This window comes from Lissotriton helveticus, chromosome 7 (assembly GCF_964261635.1).
Source record: "Lissotriton helveticus chromosome 7, aLisHel1.1, whole genome shotgun sequence".
In the NCBI taxonomy this organism is placed as follows: domain Eukaryota; kingdom Metazoa; phylum Chordata; class Amphibia; order Caudata; family Salamandridae; genus Lissotriton; species Lissotriton helveticus.
In genome coordinates, this window is record NC_136068.1 from 797344095 (window position 1) to 797358855 (window position 14761).

Below are 14761 nucleotides of genomic sequence, written 5' to 3' on the forward strand. Positions count from 1 at the left end.
GTCCGTTTTGTGGAATCCATTTTGTATTTCTGTCAGCCATTTTGTTTGCCATGTGCTACCATGTGCTCACCATGTGCTCTATCCTCCCTCAGTGTTAACTGCTCTTGTAATCTGCCTAGATACGAACTATATTTAGCATCTTCCACGTTCGCACATGCTCAGTTGAGCTTGCAGCTGTCCATGCAGCTGCTGTTAGTCTGTCACTGTTAGGATGTGTTCACCAGAATTAGCAACTGTTAGCTCCTCCCATTTGGTGACTGTGCATTTTCTGTATGACCTTATATGTACCTAAAAGCAGCATTTTGTACTTGTACCGCCTTCATTTGAGCCCCTGTGTGGGTATAAAAGGACCAAGCTCCTTCCATTCAGTGTGCTACTTCATGCATTACCGAAGGGTGCTGTGTTAATGTAGTTCCACCTCATGAGGTTTAATGAATCTTCTATTTTCTATTCCAGTTTCTGTGACAACTTCTATTCTATGGTCTGAGGACTCTGTGCAGAAAGGGCGAATCCCTTACACTGGTAGGCCTTGCTGAGGCTTACACCACACCAAGAAAGAGGTGTTGGTGGGCCCAGCGTATTGCGATGTCATCACTGGGCCAGTAGTGGTGTTTCTAATGGAGGGGAATGTTTTTTCATATGAATTTATGCATGTGTGTATATTTTGGCTGCTCAAATGTTAAATGTACACATATGCATGACACATGTGGAAACATACCTACTACCAGCACTTTCCCATTGCTGAAGTCCGGACCATATGTGCCCAGTCCAGTCAATGGGTAAATAGTGCAAAACAGCCTTACCTGTAGTTCGACGCCAACAAGGTCATTTTCTTTGGGTCAAGATGCTGCTGTGAAGGGGGACCTGGAAGAAGAGAAACATGTGATCCTGAAGGAAAGAAAAGGAAATGGGTGAGTATGCACCTCAAATCCTTCAATTTCACCGACTTGAAGCAGGCGGTCTTCCCACCACAGGCAGCTAGACCAAAAGCCAAATTGTAATTCTGACTGCAGTGAAATTGTCTGTACCAACCCTCGAAAGCTGCTTTCTCCCTTCTGCCATCATGCCGATCTGAGAATGGCTGGTCGTGGCGATGATGCTCCAGCGGTCCTTCGTTCTGCAAACCACCAACATCATAATACAGCATGCGGACCATCAACTAGGCAGCAGTGTTTCCATTGCCATTTCGATTGCAGTTCCCTTAAGGCCAAACTTGCAATCAGGCTCTTTATTACTATTTTGGTACTGCATATAAAGTTTACACATTGCCCTAAATTAAGCCTGTATGCTTTGTGCCATAGCTACCATGGTGGGGAGTTCAGGGCATTAGTGACCAGGGGGGTCACCCTAACAAGGGTTGTGATTATTACTTGAAATTGGCAGTCACATGCTACAAACAGTAATCTAATTTCTTCCAATAAAAAAAGTTCTCCAGTTCATGATGAAGTTGCCGTTCGTACATCTCCAGGTGTCAGGAAAGGAGGATACAAGAGGCCATGTTTAGCCATTCAAATTATAATGGCATTCTCACACAGGAATCCATTTGAAGGTGCACTAACAAGGGATGTGTTTCAGGCATCTGGGGAAGAAGGGAATGAAGGAGTTGAGCCTCTCAAGAATGATTTTACAAATGTAAAGTTACTACTAATAACTTTTCACCTGTTGGTGCAGCTCTCCACCACTGGAGTGGAGAGCTCCTTTTGGAATGTACACTGAAATTGTATAAATGTTATGATTTTTTTTAACATTCGAAAAAATTTGAAATGATAATATAAATGTAAAGGGCCTGATTCACAAAGGTACTGACGTGTAATAAAGTTACAAATGCAGAGTCTCCACACTTGTAGCAGAGACTCCACACGCATGGCATAATCTCCGCATTCAGAGTGGACTGTCAGCACGGAGCACTGCAGAGTGCCCCAAGAGGAGATTCCACGCCAAGTAAGGAGACTCTGCCACAAGTTACAAGCCTCTGCACTCGTAGCTTTACTACACGTAAGTACCAGCAAGAATCGGACCCAAAATTAATAAAAAATAAAATGTTACAGAACAATACCTCACCAAATTCAATGTGTATTAAATATAACAATAGTTTAAATCTATAATAAAATAATATATAACATAATAAATATTACTTTAAGACGCACAATTTTTTAGTAAGCTTGGCTAAAAGGAGTCCATTTGATTAAAGTTTAAAATTTTCAACTGAGATTATAAACGTTTATTTATTTTTTAAACTACATTTATTACTAAACTCTTAAATACTGATCAATATATTTTTTTGGGTGCTATATATATATATATATATATATATATATATATATATATATATATATATATATATATATACTAGCAACCCGTTCCGACGTTGTCCGGGTATGAAATAGAATGTGTGTAATGTGTGTATTTGGCAAGGGCAATTTATTTTAAAAACTTGCGGTAGACAACATTTTTTGTTTCATTAGAATAGGGACGGAGAAGGCCCAGCTGCAGCCCTGGTTGATGTTAGCAGGAGCGTGTAATTGGTGTAGTGATCCGCCGCCTGAGCCCGGCTACAGCCCTGGTTGATGTTAGTAGGCGCGTGTAATGTCGTTGAATGAGAGAGTTATCAGCCGCGGGTAAATCCATTTAATGAGAGAGTTGAGTGACAGCGAGTAGGAAAGGCTGCAGTAATTGTTCCCGCAGACACGCTCATTTGCGTGTTCCCCCGCTCGAGGCCCAGATGCAGGCCTGTTTGATGTTAGCAGGCTCATGTTCCCCAGCTTGAGGCCCAGCTGCAGCCCTGGTTGATGTTATCAGGCGCATGTAATTAGTGTACTGATTCACCGCCTGAGCCCGGCTAGAGCCCTGGTTGATGGTAGTAGGCGCGTGTAATTTTGTTGAATGAGAGAGTTCAGTAACAGCACGCAGGAGAGGCTGCAGTATCGTTACTTACCAGGCCTCCAGCTGAACGCGTTTGTCACACCCCCATCACACGGCCACAGCAGACGATCTTCTGAGTAATGTACGACCCACATAGCATGAAGGGCGGAACGTAGCACATGCCCCCATCGTTTCTTACGCCCCCAGCGTACCCCTGGATGCGGCGCAATTGCGTTCACATGGCATGAAGGCCGGACACACGCCCCCAGCGTTTCTCACGCCCCCAACATGTCACATCCCCAGCGTGCCCCTTGATGCTGCACATCAACATAATTGGTGCTTGTATGTATGACTCACATGGCATGAAGGGCGGACACACGCCCCCAGCGTTTGTCACACCCCCAGCGTTTGTCACGCCCCCAGCACACACCCACAGCCTACGATGTGATGGACGTACCACACGCCCCCAGCCCACGCCCCCAGCACAACGCAGACACGCCCACAAGGGACTACTTTGCTGGCACGGTTCTTTTACCTTTTAAATGTATAGAGGAGTTGGCCTAACGGCTAAGGCGCACGACCTCGTACCTGGGGTTCTGGCTTCGAGTCTTGGTAACGACGCCAAACATCCTGTGATTCTGGGCAAATCACGCCCCCAGCACACACCCACAGCCTACGATGTGATGGACGTACCACATGCCCCCAGCCCACGCCCCCAGCACAACGCAGACACGCCCACAAGGGACTACTTTGCTGGCACGGTTCTTTTACCTTTTAAATGTATAGAGGAGTTGGCCTAACGGCTAAGGCGCACGACCTCGTACCTGGGGTTCTGGCTTCGAGTCTTGGTAACGACGCCAAACATCCTGTGATTCTGGGCAAATCACGCCCCCAGCACACACCCACAGCCTACGATGTGATGGACGTACCACACGCCCCCAGCCCACGCCCCCAGCACAACGCAGACACGCCCACAAGGGACTACTTTGCTGGCACGGTTCTTTTACCTTTTAAATGTATAGAGGAGTTGGCCTAACGGCTAAGGCGCATGACCTCGTACCTGGGGTTCTGGGTTCGAGTCTTGGTAACGACGCCAAACATCCTGTGATTCTGGGCAAATCACTTAATCTCCCCGTGCCTAACAAAAATGAATGTGTGTCCTCATGTAACATAACTGGTGCTATGTAAAGTGCTCTGATACCTGATTCAGTTCGGGTCAAGTTCGCGCTATATAAAACTCTGCAAAAAAAAATATATATATGGTGGCCGTCTGCATAGTCTATGTCCTTCTGCTGCAACTGCCCTTTCCAACGCTGTATTGGGTGTTGTGATTGGTGCTGTGGTTACTGAGATTACCCACCTCAATGGTTTGGGCTCTCTCTTTATAATATTAGTATGGATGGATAGTATGGATTTTTTGCAATTCTTTATACATTTTTTTATCCGTCTGCATAGCCTATGTACTTCTGCTGCAACTGCCCTTTCCAACGCTGTATTGGGTGTTGTGATTGGTGCTGTGGTTACTGAGATAACCCGCCTCAAAGGTTTGGGCTCTCTCTTTATAATATTAGTATGGATAGTATATAGTATAGTATAGATTTTTTGCAATTGTGTTTTATACATTTTTTTATCCGTCTGCATAGCCTATGTCCTTCTGCTGCAACTGCCCTTTCCAACGCTGTATTGGGTGTTGTGATTGGTACTGTGGTTACTGAGATTACCCGCCTCAAAGGTTTGGGCTCTCTCTTTATAATATTAGTATGGATAGTATATAGTATAGTATGGATTTTTTGCAATTTTCTTTATACATTTTTTTATCCGTCTGCATAGCCTATGTCCTTCTGCTGCAACTGCCCTTTCCAACGCTGTATTGGGTGTTGTGATTGGTGCTGTGGTTACTGAGATTACCCGCCTCAAAGGTTTGGGCTCTCTCTTTATAATATTAGTATGGATATATATATATATATATATATATATATATATATATATATATATATATATATATAGATATATATATATATATATATATATATATCCAACAACGTTGCCCCTGCTGGATATCCTTCGCCTTGCAAGGGGTGGCTCGTAACCAGCGGAGCAGCCGGCATTCAATATCCATAAAAGAACGGCGTACCATCGAGCACTCGGTTCGCTTAAATGACACAGGGATTCGGAATCTTAAGCCAAGATAGCGAGGTTTATTAAAGTCATAAACCTTGTGACGCATTTTGCGCTCCACAGAGTGCTTGTTCATGAACAAGCGCTCTGTGGAGCGCGAAACGCGTGGCTCATGCTCATGTAAACATAATGAATAAACAGCATAAGATGATTTACTGTTACAGTACAAAAATCAACACCTGCTTGATACTACTCCTCCTCCTCTCCAACATTGCCCATGCGTTATTAAAGTACCAACTGCAGTTGTTCCTATTTTGGAAAAAGGGGCTCATGCATATATTGGAACACAGATATGAAAACGATTCAAATTGGAACACAGCATGAGTTAAAAACCAGGTAAAGAATCAGGTAAGAAAATCACATTGATAGAAAAAAGTGTGATCACATTGATAGAAAACAGTTGATAGAAAAAGGTTCAGAGTCCAGCTGCTACTATAGATTCATCTATCCACTAATCCAATCATACAAGAGGCATAAAAAAGGTTGAAACACAAACAAGAGACACTACAGAAAGGTATAGAGCTTGGCGTCTGCTTTGAGGCCCTATGGATTTCCTGTGCCAAGAGTGACTATCCGTCTTGATTCTGCATGCCTCAGGGCTAATTATCTGTCCCCTCCTCAGATCTTAACTAGGATATGCTCAATGCCAGAATAAAATAAAATGTTATATAAGATAACATTGTGCTCTTTCCAAATATGCATGGTCATCACATATGCGGAATCTTAGTTGGTCACAGCCGGCAGATGCTGAAGAATGCGTAGTTTTAGTTTATTCACAGTACTACCAACATATTGTTTACCGCATCCAATTTCTAGGAGTTACATCTCATGAGTGGTTTAACAGGTGATCTTCTCCTTAATGGGTGCTTTGTATTTGGGGCATTTAACAAAGCCTTTATGTGTTAGGCAATTGTTCTTTTGTGTATTCTTATTAGTAAAATAACTCTGGGTGAACAAGTTGCCCAAAGAGGGTACCTTCCTGTATATAATACTTGCATGTTCTGGAATAAAATGTTTAAGTTCTTGGTCTTTCTTTAAAATATTCCAATGCCTGATGATTACATGTTTGACTCTGATGTTAGAACTATTAAAGTCCGTGATGAATCAAGTTATATCTGCAGTTCGTTCAGTTGTTATCACAGTTCTTTTTGGCAACAGTAGATTGTCTGCCTTTGGTTTGGTGGCTCTTGTGCGTGCATTTACCAAGGCAGTGACCGGATATCCTTTTCTCAAAAATCAGTCATGCATCACGACAACCTGTCTTTCGTATTCCTTTTCTTTGGAGCAATTCTTGCGAGCCCGCAAGAATGCTCCATATGGAATGCTCCATTTTAGGGCTTTGGGGTGTGCACTATTTGCTGATAAAAAACTATTGATCACTGTGGTTTTTCGAAAAAGAGTGTTGCACATTCTCTCTTCCTCAATGTAAATTCATATATCGAGATAGTTGATTGAGTTCTACTATAATGTATGGGTAAATTGTAGATTGAGGGAGTTGTTGTTCAATGATGTCAGAAAATCTTTCAGATCACTCTCCTTTCTTTCCCATATGAGGAAGAGATTGTCGATATAATGCACCCATAGCACCACCTTCACCAAATTGATGTTATTATTTTTTGACCACAGGCATTCTGCCTCCCAAAAGTCCATAGTTAAATTGCGTATGTTGGAGCGAATGAAGTGCTCAAGGCAGTTCCTTGTTTCTGCCTATAAAATTTGCCATTGAAGGTGAAAAAATTATTAGTTAGGCAAAAGGACATAATTTCTGGGAGCATTTTGGTATGGCTCCATAGGTTAAGGGAACGTGATTTCAAAAAATATTTGCATGCTTTCAAGCCATCCTCATGGATAATTGAGGTATAGAGAGAGACCACATTTACAGTGGCTATGATATATCCGAATTTGATTCAGAAAGTCCATAGAGTCTCGTATATCAGATGGTAAATCTACAACATAAGGAAATTGAATGATATCAATAAATCTGGAAGTGTTCTCTAGAAGGGAACCACACAAACTGACAATTGGGCGGCCAGGGGGATTTCTCAAGATGTATGTGTACTTTGGGCAGTACAGAGAGGGTCAGGATAATAGGATGTTTCACCTGTAGATATTGTAGTTCATCATCATCGATTAGACACTCCTCATGCCATTGATGTCATTTTGTATGGTAAATTGACATGATCTCGTTGATGGGATTGCTTTTTAATCTCTCATAATTGATAGAGTCCCCCTACTGTCTCCTAACTTCCTGGAGATATTTTGTACGGTCCATCACTACAATATTCCCGCCCATATCGGACTGCTGATTATGGTGCTCATATCCTACCGTTAGTCTGTAAGTGCCTCTCAATCCTCTTTATTCATGTTGGAGCATCTGTGTTTTCTATTTTCCTTTTCTGTAATGTAGATATCGCTCAGGTCTTCTGCCACAAGTTCCTGAAAGATATCCAATTTGTTACCCGGAGGTAAGTGAGGGCAACATTTTTATTTACCTCTGCATTTTCTACTTACCGACTCGTCCGTTTTGATACCCATTGCCGCACAATAGTCTGAAGCTGTCGCCTCCTCAGGCATGGCTTCCTGTGATTCCTCCTTGCTTATCAGATCGTGTAGTGTCCTATGGGGTTTGATGTTGCCTCTGTGAAGTTGGTTAGAGGTGCTGTATATTCAGATCTTGGTTTTTGACTGGACCTATTAGCAAAGAACTTTCTCAATTTTAGCTTCCTGCAGAATTTATAGAGGTCCACCTTGGCTGAAGCAAGAACCATGCCTAAGTCAGGGCAAAACGTCAATCCTTTATTGAGCAAATTAGTGTTTCTCATATCAGATCTTATTGGACAGACTGATTACCAGATTGTCAATAGAGTCAATACATTTTACTTTTTCACTTTCTTTCCTCTTCCTCTTCCACTTCCGGCTGCACCTAGTTCTTTTAGCTCTTCCATTCCAGGGGGGGGGGGAATCTCTCCCCCATGTTGTAATTTGCAGCAGTCACATTTCCCCTCAAAAATCCATCCTTGGTCTGCCGACCTGGGCACCTTTGGCCCCCGAACTCACCTCAGAACTTTCTGTACTTGAAATTCTTTGTTGCTCCTGTTCCTGAATCTGTTCCATGGTTTGTCTTTTGTAGTTGGAGTCATAACAGCATGCAAATGTGTAAACCCTTCCAGTGGCATAATCAGTTCTATCTCTGTTGAACTTTTTCACCTTTTTCAGCTGTATCTCTTTCTCATGTGTTTACAACCTGTTGTTAAGTTCTTCTAATGATTTCTTTCCTTCCACAGTGTCAAATAATTTTTCCAGCGCTGCGATTTTTTCCATTGCCGCTTTTAGTCTCCTCTCTGCGTGAATTATGATCAACTTCATAGAGTATTCTGTGGTGTCATTCTGCCACTGGATAAGTAAATATGAGTATACATTACCTACTGGTAGGTAGTTATAGTTAGGACCTTGTTTCTATTCAAAAAGCATTTTTTCTTTTGCCAATATTTTTGGCGCCGTTTGATGAATCTTCGTGAAATTTTCCAAACTAATGACCATCTCAGGTCAGCTCCTGTCTTGAAAGTTTCGGGGTGATTCATCAAGCAGGGGACGAGAAAAAAGGGGGTCCTAAAATGCATTTTCCTCATGTTCATTTCCATATGAATTTTGGAATAGGCTACAGCTTGAACTGCTGAACGGAATTACACCAAATTTGGCAAAAAGGCAGCTCTTAGTTCTGAAAGGGCCTTTTTTTTAAATGTTGTAAATCCATTTAGTTAGGACCTTGTTTCTATTCAAAAAGCATTTTTTTCTTTTGCCAATATTTTTGGCGCAGTTTGAAGAATCTTTGTAAAATTTTCCAAACTAATAACCATCTCAGGTCAGCTCCTGTCTTGAAAGTTTTGGGGTGATTCATCAAGCAGGGGACGAGAAAAAAAGGGGGTCCTAAAATGCATTTTCCCCATGTTCATTTCCATATGAATTTTGGAATAGGCTACAGCTTGAACTGCTGAACTGAATTACACCAAATTTGGCAAAAAGGCAGCTCTTGGTTCAGAAAGGGCCTTTTTTTTTAAATGTTGTAAATCCATTTAGTAGTTCCAGAGAAATGAAAAAAATAAAAATAAGAAATGAAAAACAGTTAACGTAAATCCTGTCCACTTTCTATGTTTGTCTGAAAAGAAAGAGTGCATATATGAAAAAAAGTTCAATGCTCACTATCGTGAACAAGGCTGCGTCTGGCAGCCGGAACGCATTGATGTTGAAATCACTCAAAGTTGAATGAACCGCAGAGTTTGAGCCATTGGAGTGCTGATGTCATCTTTTTAAGTTAAGGTGAATTTGTACATATATATATATATATATATATATATATATATATGCACAAATATATTCACTGAAAAAACCATAGGTTTCAGGGGCATTATAGTTAGTTGGACATTTCACTCGTACAAAACCATAGAAATTCCTCCTTTATAGTTGGTTCAGCTAACTATAACTCGCGTGCCCGCAATGCACTGCTGATGACATCACATATTACATCACTCATGACATGGTCAGTGACATCACTCATGACATCACTGATGACATCACTGACATCATACAGTGAATGTGTGTTTTTCTGAAAATTAAATATGCCTTATATATGTATAGCTCAAGGTCGATGGAAATATAAATGGGTATATAAGTGTCTAAATGGATCATTTTTGGGGTAAAATTGATTGTGTAACTGACTGATTAAGTGTATCTTAGGGGCACATGCATCAATATTGCTTAATGCGATTCCTTAATTGCGAAAAATAAGGAATCGCAATTAAGGAATCACAAAATGCAATGCATCAAGAAATCGCAAAAAAAATAGCGATTTCTTAAAATTCCTTAATTGCGATTCTCTAATTGAGAATCACAATTAAGGAATACCTCCCCATTCATTCCTATGGGCCTAGAGGCTCATAGGAATGAATGGGGAGACATTCTCAATTTGCGATTCTCAATTAGAGAAGCGCAAATTGAGAATGCAATTTCAAGGGTGCAGGGGTGTCCAAAGGACACCCTGTTGCACCCCTGAAATCTGCCTATAAGTACATCTTGCACAAACACATGCCCCAAGGGCATGTGTGTGTGTGTAAAATGGAACTTTGAAAAATGCACTTTAGTGCATTTTTCTACGTTTTCGCAAATTACAATGAAGGTCAACTTCATGGTAATTTGCTCCCCTTATTAGCGAAATCGCAAATTTTTTAAGTTTGATGCATTGCATTTAAGGAATCTCAATTTGAGATTCCTTAAATGCAATCGCAATTTCAGAAATCGCAATTTTGTGATTTCTTAAATTGCGAAAAGTACAAAAATGATGATGCATCCCAAAAGTTCAAATTGCATTCGCAAACGGCCGATTTTTGCAATTCGCACCATTTGCGAATGCAATTTTCAATGATGCGTGTGCTTCTTAGTGAATACATGGGTTAGCAAGTAGTGTTTAAATATGTACATATCTGTATCAGTCTCTCACTTTGTGTATAAGTGGCTGCGTGGGTTGGTGAGTAGCTACATGAGTGTCTATATGTATTATTAGTTGTTTTTTAGAGTATCAGTATGAGTGTCTGAGTGTCTGTATGGTTCAGAGGGGGGTATTAATTAGTGCATAGATGCATGAATGAGTGACTCACTGTTTGCATGTGTTGAATACAGTATGTGTGCAGGACTGTATGGGTGGATGAGTGTGTGTATAGGTGTGTTACTGAGTATATGACTGCCTCAATAGTGTCTTTATGAATAACTACATATGTTTTAAACTAGTATATGTGAGTATTGGTGTATATAAGTGAGCATATGTGAGAGTGAGATATTGGAAGAGTTTCAGTATAAATAAGTATGTCTTTCTATAAGTGATTGTTTAAGAGAGTAAGTATGTGTAAGGTTCTGTAGACGTAAGTGTGGTGGTGTGTATATAACTGTACTAGCAGCCCGTCCCGACGTTGTCCGGGTATGAAATAGAATGTGTGTAATCTGTGTATTTGGCAAGGGCAATTTATTTTAAAATCTAGCGGTAGCCAAAAATTTTTTGTTTCATTAGAATAGGGACGGAGAAGGCCCAGCTGCAGCCCTGGTTGATGTTAGCAGGCGCGTGTAATGTCGTGTAATTGGTGTAGTGATCCGCTGCCTGAGCCCGGCTACAGCCCTGGTTGATGTTAGCAGGCGTGTGTAATGTCGTTGAATGAGAGAGTTATCAGCTGCGGGTAAATCCGTTTAATGAGAGAGTTGAGTGTCTGCGAGTAGGAGAGGCTGCAGTAATTGTCCCCGCAGACACGCTCATTTGCGTGTTCCCCCGCTGGAGGCCCAGATGCAGGCCTGTTTGATGATAGCAGGCGCGTGTTCCCCCGCTTGAGGCCCAGCTGCAGCCCTGGTTGATGTTATCAGGCGCATGTAATTAGTGTACTGATTCGCCGCCTGGGCCCGGCTAGAGCCCTGGTTGATGGTAGTAGGCGCGTGTAATTTTGTTGAATGAGAGAGTTCAGTAACAGCACGCAGGAGAGGCTGCAGTATCGTTACTTACCAGGCCTCCAGCTGAACGCGTTTGTCACACCCCCATCACACGGCCACAGCAGACGATCTTCTGAGTAATGTACGACCCACATAGCATGAAGGGCGGAATGTAGCACACGCCCCCATGGTTTCTTACGCCCCCAGCGTACCCCTGGATGCGGCGCAATTGCGTTCACATGGCATGAAGGCCGGACACAAGCCCCCAGCGTTTCTCACTCCCCCAACATGTCACCTCCCCAGCGTGCCCCTTGATGCTGCACATCAACATAATTGGTGCTTGTATGTACGACTCACATGGCATGAAGGGCGGACACACGCCCCCAGCGTTTGTCACACCCCCAGCATTTGTCACGCCCCCAACACACACCCACAGCCTACGATGTGATGGATGTACCACACGCCCCCAGCCCACGCCCCCAGCACAACGCATACACGCCCACAAGGGACTACTTTGCTGGCACGGTTCTTTTACCTTTTAAATGTATAGAGTAGTTGGCCTAACGGCTAAGGCGCACGACCTCGGACCTGGGGATCTGGGTTCGAGTCTTGGTAACAACCCCAAACATCCTGTGATTCTGGGCAAATCACTTAATCTCCCCGTGCCTAACAAAAATGAATGTGTGTCCTCATGTAACGTAACTGGTGCTATGTAAAGTGATCTGATACCTGATTCAGTTCGGGTCAAGTTTGCGCTATATAAAACTCTGCAAAAAAAAATATGTATGGTGGCCGTCTGCATAGCCTATGTCCTTCTGCTGCAACTGCCCTTTCCAACGCTGTATTGGGTGTTGTGATTGGTGCTGTGGTTACTGAGATTACCCGCCTTAAAGGTTTGGGCTCTCACTTTATAATATTAGTATGGATGGATAGTATGGATTTTTTGCAATTTTTTTATACATTTTTTATCCGTCTGCATAGCCTATGTCCTTCTGCTGCAACTGCCCTTTCCAACGCTGTATTGGGTGTTGTGACTGGTGCTGTGGTTACTGAGATTACCCGCCTCAAATGTTTGGGCTCTCTCTTTATAATATTAGTATGGATATGAATAGTATATAGTATAGTATGGATTTTTTGCAATTTGTTATACATTTTTTTATCCGTCTGCATAGCCTATGTCCTTCTGCTGCAACTGCCCTTTCGAACGCTGTATTGGGTGTTGTGATTGGTGCTGTGGTTACTGAGATTACCTGCCTCAAAGGTTTGGGCTCTCTCATTATAATATTAGTATGTATATGCAAGTGAATGGATGTTTGATACTTTATTTGCATGTGTTATATGGGTGAGTAACTCAACGGATGAGTGGCGGTGTGTAAGACTACATATGATGAGTGAGTATATAGGACTGTTGCTGAATGAGTGAAATGTGTGTGTAGATCTTGGAATTACTGAATAGGTGTGTTGTAACTGGTATTGGTATGTTCATTGTTTGAAAATGTTAGTTTCTATTTTTGAGTGTGTGTATCAAAGGTTATATTAGGGTGAGAGGAGGTCTACTACTCTATCACAAGGATGATGTCATCAGTGATGTAATTTGAGATGTCGTCAGTGATGTCGTGAGTGATGTCAATGACCATGTCATGAGTGATGTTATATGTGATGTCATCAGCAGTGCATTGCGGGCCCGCAAGTTATAGTTAGCTGAACTAACTGTAATGGGGGAATTTCGATGGTCTTGTGCGAGTGAAATGTCCAACTAATTATAATGCCCCTGAAACCTATGATTTTTTCAGTGAATTTCTAAGGTTTTTTTAAATGCTAATTTCTAACTGTAACGTGCTTGAAACCTATAGTTTTTTCAGTGAATTTCAAAGGTTTTTTAAATGCTTATTCCTAACCATAACGTGCCTGAAACCTATGGTTTATTAAGTAAATTTCAAAGTTTTTTTTAATGCTAGTTTCTAACTATGCCTACAGAGGTAGGACATGTGAAGAAAGAAGAAAAACGCACAGAAAGAAGCAAAATAAATGTACAAAGAAGCAACAGAAGTCCTCAAAGACGAATAAAAGTGCAGGAAGAAGCAAGACATGTGCAGAAAGACCCAACAGAGGAGCAGAAAGAGGCCTTGTTACAAAATCATCCTGTGCCCACAACTTTTTCAGACGGTACTGGTGTTAACTGACTCTGACTAACCAGGCCTAGAGCCAGTGGTATGCTAAAAGACACTTAGAATAAAGTGAAAACACCAACATACACTAGGGAAAACTATGCGTTGGGGTACCCCTGTGATTAGCATGACCTCCTCTGTAAGCCCCTAGTATATTATAGGGCAGGGGATTAAAACTACTTCTTACAATGCGCCTTGGGGTGCATTTGCACACTGGTAAAGGGAGGGGGGCCTGAGGTGATATGTGTGCAAACACGCCCTGTGGGCGTTTTAAGATGGGAAATAAAGTCCCCTTGAATCCTGAGGGTCCCTGGGGGCCAACTAACCCACCAGGTATGTCCAGTAAGTGCCAGAGAGTTGCAATGCAGAGAGTTGTAAAATGGGGCATGGCCTCGGACCACCCCTCTGCAACGCAGCTCTGTAGTGCCTACTGGAGGTACATGGTGGGCTAGTTGGACCCAGGAACTCTCAGGAGTGAAGAGGAATTATTTCCCCAACTTAAAACGTGCCACAGGGTGTGTTTGCACACATGTCACCTCAGGCCCAGCCCCCTCCCTTCACCACTGTGCAAATGGGTCCGGTGGCGTGGGTTAAGTTTGGGAATTAACTCCCCTTGAATCCTGAGGGTCCCTGGGGTGCAACTAGCCCACCAGGTACCTCCATTAAGCTCCACATAGCTGCGTTGCAGAGAGGTGTAAAAAGGGGCATGGTCTCAGAACACCTCTCTGCAACGAAGCTCCCTGGTGTATACTCGAGGTTCCTGGTGGGCTACTTGGCCCCCAAGGATCCCCAGTATTCAAGGGAAATTAGTTCCCCTTCTGCAAATGCACCAGGGGGTGCGTTTGCAGAATGCTGCAGGGAGGGTGCGGGGCCTCCGGCGCGATGCCGGTCTTTTAAAAAAAAAAACAATTTAAGAAGGGGGGCTGTTAGGCCCCCCTTCTTTTCCTAATTTATTGGCCCTGGGGACCCCATCCCCTAGATCCTGACCCTATATTATTTATTTTCTATATAAATTTAGAAGTGGGCCATGTGGCCCCCCTGCTGAGGCCATAATTGGCCCTGGGGACCCCATTTCCCGGGGCATGGCC